At 53.0% G+C, this 5,976-nt stretch overlaps 1 pseudogene across 1 annotated transcript; it reads right to left on the minus strand.

Annotated features, from left to right (window-relative positions):
* Nucleotides 1-1,339: 1,339 nt before the first annotated feature.
* Nucleotides 1,340-3,987, minus strand: LOC309820083 (inner centromere protein-like; annotated as a pseudogene). The gene has a single exon. The product of its transcript is annotated as an inner centromere protein-like (transcript).
* Between the last annotated feature and the right edge of the window lie 1,989 nt (nucleotides 3,988-5,976).

Consider the following 5,976-nt stretch of genomic DNA (forward strand, 5'->3'; position numbering starts at 1 on the left):
CACAACAGTTTCTCATCAGAGAACATATGGAACAAATTTAAATTCGCACCGTATTTGAATGAACTGTAAAATGATTTTCTTTGCATGGCGGAATCTTCTAGATTTCAGCCTGTTGTGTGCATTCACTCTTTACTCATTTTAAAAAGCTCTCTTATATTCAGCCTTGATTTTGTCCTAAAGCAGGGTCAGCAAACATTTTCTGTAAAGGTTCACAGTAAATATTCTCAGCTTTGCGAACCATAAGGCCTCTGTTGTAACTACTTAACTCTGCCCTCAGCAGAGCAGCCGGAGACAACAGGCATTCATTTCTACTGGGCGGGTTCCAATGAAACTTTACAAAAATGGATTGCGACTTGATTTGGCCCATAGGCCCAAATTCACCAACCCCCATTCCAGGGGCTGGAGTAGGAGATGATGAAGCTGTGGCACGTTTACAACATGGTTGGCAGCGATGGGGCAGGGCCAGCTTCCATGGACACTAAGCATTTAATTAGCAGCTGCCTGGATTTGTTGGAGAAACATCTCAACTACTTGCACGTACTGGTCCTGAGGGAGTTTCAAGAGATGTTCCCTTCCTAACCCAGATCTCCTGCTTCAGCAGCACGTCCACGTTCTTAAGTCCTTTCACCATCTGTGCAGCAAGGGTGGGTGGAGCCTGAGGCGTGGAGGGGCTGAGGGCCTCTCTTAAGTGGCAGAGCTGTGTCAAGAGCCCAATTCTCCTGACCTCAACTCCAGGTCTTACCACTGGAATGAGGCCCCCTTTACAGGCAGGGCGCTCCCCAGAAAAACAGGAAGTATCGTCACCTGCCCCAACATGAAAGTAACTGAAGTGTTTCTCAGGGTTGTCCAGGGCTGGCATCAGAATCACCCACTCCATCGGCATCTCTGGGGGTGGAACCCAGGAGACCTTGACGCACACCCCAGGAGTATAAGCAGTTCCTATTCCTCTAGCCCATCCAGCGGCCCGAGACGGGGCCAGGGTCCAGGGCTTTCTGAAGAGAAGCCCAGTCTTCATGATACTCACAGCAGGCTTGAAGGAATAGACTTTATTACTCTAGCTCTCAAACACTAGAGGCTAAAATTCAGCTGAACTCTAACAACCTATTTACAGAGTGCTGTGAGCAGACCAGGCAAGGCTGGGCCTGGGTCTTCCCCGAACACCCAACAAGCTCAGCCTCCCAGCAGGCCCGAGCCGCCTTCCCCCTGTAGCACACAGAGGACGTTTATACACACTTGACCGAACCCTCAGCGACAGGATACCAGGCAGGATGGCACCAGAGACACAGACGTATAGACACAGATGAAGGCTGAGGCTGCCGAGCAGGCCCGAGGACCTGGCTCAGTGCTTCTTCAGGCTGTAGGCCAGGCTGCCAGGGACCCTGGTGCCCTGCAGGGGCGGCGAGTTCCACACGGCAGAGCTGGTGCGCTTATGGTAGCGGGGCTTGCTCTTCTTGAAGATGTCCTCCAAGTCCAGTGGGAGAATGGTTCCGGAGAGCTGCAGGAGGTTCCGGGGGTGGTAGTACTGCCGGATGATGGCCTGGCTAAGCTGGGTGCCTCTGGCCCAGCTGGGGATGGGCTTCCGGGGATGGGCCTCGTCATCAGGGGAGTCATCGCTGTTCAGATCCATCCCGTAGTTATCTGGGTTGATCTTGGGGGGGGGAGGGCGGTGCCCTGTGGAGTCATTTGATGCGAGGTACAAGCTGGAGACTGCACGTCCACGGTCACGTTCAGGCTTTTGCTGGCCACCGCGGCCTCCTTGGCTTTTCTCCTGCTCCTCCTGCAGCCGCAGCTCAGCCAGGCGCTGCTGTTCTTCCTTCTTCTTCTCCTCCAGCTCCCTCTGCAGCCGCTCCTTCTGTAGCCGCAGGGCCTTCTCCCTCTCCTGCAGCTCCCTCTGGGCCTGGAGCCTCTCCCGCTCCGCCGCCGCTCCCGCTCCCGCTCGCGCCGCCGCTCCCGCCGCCGCTCCCGCCCCCGCTCCCGCCCCCGCTCCCGCTCCCGCCGCCGCTCCCGCCGCCGCTCCCGCCGCCGCTCCCGCTCCTCCTCCTTCCTCTTCGGCAGCAGCTCCTGGGGGCGCCTCTCCTCCTCCTCCTCCTCCTGCTGTAGCCACCTGAGCCTCCGCGCCTCCTCCTCCTGCTGCCTCTTGAACGCCTCCACCCCCTCCATCTTCTTGGCCTTCTCCTCGGCTAGACGCTCCTCTTTGGCCTTCTCCGTCTTCTCGTCGATTTGAGCAAACTGCCGCTCGATCTGTTCCTTCTTCTCCTGCTTCATCCTTTTCACCCGTTCCCGGGCCTGCAGCGCCTTAGGGAGGCGCTCCTCACGCTTCAGCTTCACCTCCTCCAGCCGCCGCCGCTTGTCCTCCACCTTCTGCCCGCGGAGCTGCTCGGCCTCCTCCTAACGCCGCAGGTTCTCCAGCCGCTGCAGCTCCTCCTTGGGGTCCACGCGCAGGGGAGCGTTGCGCTTCAATGAAGGATTTCATGATGCTGCTGTTGGGGGTCGAGGTCGGGGTCATGAGCAGCTCGTTCCTCTGCACGGTCTACAGGAGGGGCCGGAGGGGCCGCACCACCTTGCTGGCGGGACAGGGCGGGGAAGGGGTCTTGCTGCTGGGGGGCTGCAGCTCCTCACCCCCCAGCTGCTGCTCCTCGTCCAGCTCACTCACTGCCTGCTTGTAGCTGCGCTTCCTCCTGACACTCGGAGGCGGCTCCTTGGGGGCCATCTGCTTGGTCAGTCTCGGCCTCCCGCCACCCTTCAGAGGGCGTTCCCTGGCCGCCGGCTGCAGGCTGCGAGCCGGGCATGCTAATGGCGATCTTGGTGGCACTGCGGAGCCGCAAGGCACTGCCATTGCTTTGGGGACCTCCGGCTCGGCCGTCCTCTCCGGCTCAGCTTCCTTGCTGGGCTCCTCCGCCTTGGGGCTCGCTTTCTGGGGCACCTCGACATGCAGGAGCCTCTCCAGGTAACTGTGGCAGATGAGGCGGCCGGCTCTTTGGTGGCCTTCCTGGCAATCCTTCTGCTTGATCTTCGGACGGTGCTCTCCTCTTTGGAAACCAGGGAGTAATTCTGGGCCAGTGAGACCTGGGGCCCCGGGGAGGACGGGGCGATCAGGCTGCGCCGCACCGATCCGCGGCCCACATGGGAGCGCGTGGGCGTGGAGAAGTTATCTGTCAGGATGGGAGCCAGCACCGGCTCCCGCCACAGGGAGGCCAGAGAGCTGGGTGAGTCCTGCGGGCCTGGGGAGGTCGCGGCAATTCTGAGCTTGGAGGCGGACCTTTCTGCCCCTCCCCCTCGGCTCTTGGGGTCCTGGGGTGTAGTTATCAGGGAGCTCACGGGGACAGACTCCAGTCTCTCAGCCTCTGACTTCTGGGGTGTTGAGTCGTCCTCCGAGGTTAAGGTGATATGGGAGGCCGAAGCCGTGGCCGGAGCCGGGGTGGGGGACGGAGCCTGGGCAGACTGGAGCTGGCTGAGGTGCTGCTCAGCGCTCCGGCGCTCGCTGATGCCAGTCTCCACCACGGGTACCAGCTGGCACAGGGCCAGGCTGTCCTTGGGCTTCTTGGTCAGCACCGTGGGAGACTCAGGGGTGGGCGAAGGAGCGGCTGCCGCGGAGGTCGCTGCAGCTGCGGCCGCCGCACGGGTCATCCGCCGCAGGACGGAGCCGTTCTCCCCCACCACTGTGGCCAGCTTGTCCTTGTTACGGAGGCGCCGGGAGCTCTGACGGCTGCTCCGCGTCTTTCTGTGGGACAACGTTCTCCGGATGGGGTCTCTCTTTTCATCCTGAACATAAGAAATCCGTCTCTTTTTCCGTCGGTTCTTCTGAGAAGGTGTTTTGGGCATCAGCTCGGGCTCTTTGCTGAATTCTCTGGTGAACGTGCGCTCGGCCTCCTCCTCGATCTCCTCCAGCCACACTATGTCCTTATTGTCCACGTTGTAGACAAGCCCCATGAGCTTCTGGTCACAGAGCTCCAGCAAGTGAATGGGCCCTAGGGCTGTCGTCCTCATGATGGCTCTGTTCAACTGCACCGTGTCTCCTAAGTGCTGCTCCGATACAAGTCCGGCGCCCTTCCCAGCACAGATCTCAGCCCGCCCGAGTTCCACCGCTCCCGGCCTCCAAAGCTCACGGCTGCAAGGAAGCAACCCACCATATCTTCTTTATCCATTCATCTGTCGATGGCCATTTAGGTTGCTTCCTTGGCCGGGCTATTGTAAATAGTGCTACAATGAACGTTGGGGTGCATGTCTTTTTGAATTATGGTTTCTCCAGATATATGCCCAGGAGTGGGATTGCTGGATCATAAGGTAGCTCTATTTTTAGTTTTTTAAAGGAACCTCCATACTGTTCTCCATAGTGGCTGTACAAATTTACATTTCCACCAACATTGTAGGAGGATTCCTTTTCCTCCACACACTCTCCAGCATTTATTATTTGTAGACTTTTTTTTTTTTTTTTTTTTTTTTTGCGGTACGCGGGCCTCTCACTGCTGTGCTCTCTCCCGTTGCGGAGCACAGGCTCCGGACGCGCAGGCTCAGCGGTCATGGCTCACGGACCCAGCTGCTCCGCGGCGTGTGGGATCTTCCCGGACCGGGACACGAACCCGTGTCCCCTGCATCGGCAGGCGGACTCTCAACCACTGCGCCACGAGGGAAGCCCTGCCCATTTCTTGATTGGGTTGTTTGTTTCTTTGATACAGAGTTGTATGAGCTTTTTGTGTATTTTGGATACCAACCCCTTATTGGACATATCATTTGCAAATATTATCTCCCATTCAGTAGGTTGTCTTTTTGTTTTGTCTATGGTTTCCTTCACTGTACAAAAGTTTTTAAGTTTAATTTGGTCCCATTTGTTTATTTTTGCTTTTGTTTCCCTTGCCTGAGAAGACAGATCCCCCAAAATATTGCTAAGACTTATGTCATAGAGTGTACTGCGTATGTTTTCTTCTAGGAGTTTTATGGTTTCTGGTCTTACATTTTCAGGTCTTTAATCCATTTTGAGTTTGTTTTTTTTTATACAGTTTGAAAAAATGTTCTAATTTTATTCTTTTACATGTAGCTGTCCAGTTTTCCCAACACCACATATGGAAGAGACTCTCTTTTCCCCATTGTATATTTTTGCCTCCTTTGTCGTAGATTAATTGACCATAGGTGCATGGGTTAATTTCTGAGCTTTCTATTCTGTTCCATTAATCTATGTGTCTCTCTTTGTGCCAGTACTCTTTTGACTACTATAGCTTTATGGTATAGTATAAAGTCAGGGAGCATGATACCTCTAACTGTGTTCATTTTTCTCAAGATTGCTTTGGCTATTTGGGGTCTTTTGTAATTCCGTATAAATTTTAGGATTATTTGTTATAGTGGAAAATGTTATGGGTATTTTGATAGGGATTGCCCTCAATTCTTAGATTGCTTTGAGGAGTATGGACATTTTAACAATATTAATTCTTTCAATTCATGAACAAGGGATATCTTTCCATCTCTTTGTATTGTCTCCAGTTTCCTTCATCAGCATTTTATAGTTTTCAGGGTATACATCCTTCACCTCCTTGGTTAAGTTTATTCTTTGGTATTTCATTCTTTTTGCGAATGGGATTGTTTCCTTGCTTCCTTTTTCTGATAGTTTATTATTAGTGTATAGAAAAGCAATAGATTTATGTATATTAATCTTGTCTCCTGCAACTGTACTGAATTCATTTATTAGTTCTAATAATGTTTTGATGCAGACTTTAGGGTTTTCCATATAAAATATCATGTAATCTATAAATAGTGACAGTTATACATATTTCCTTCCAATTTGTATGCCTTTTATTTCTTTCTTTCTTTTTTTTTTTTTTTTTTTTTTTTGGTCTGATTGCAACATTAAATAGAAATGGTAAGAATGGGCATCCTTGTCTTGTTCCTGATTTTAGAGGAAAAGCTTTAGCTTTTCACCATTGAATATGATATTATCTATAGGTTTGTCAAAAATGGCCTTTATTATGTTGAGATATGTTCCCT

This window comes from Grampus griseus, assembly GCF_964374135.1.
Source record: "Grampus griseus genome assembly, chromosome: 3".
Lineage (NCBI taxonomy): Eukaryota > Metazoa > Chordata > Mammalia > Artiodactyla > Delphinidae > Grampus > Grampus griseus.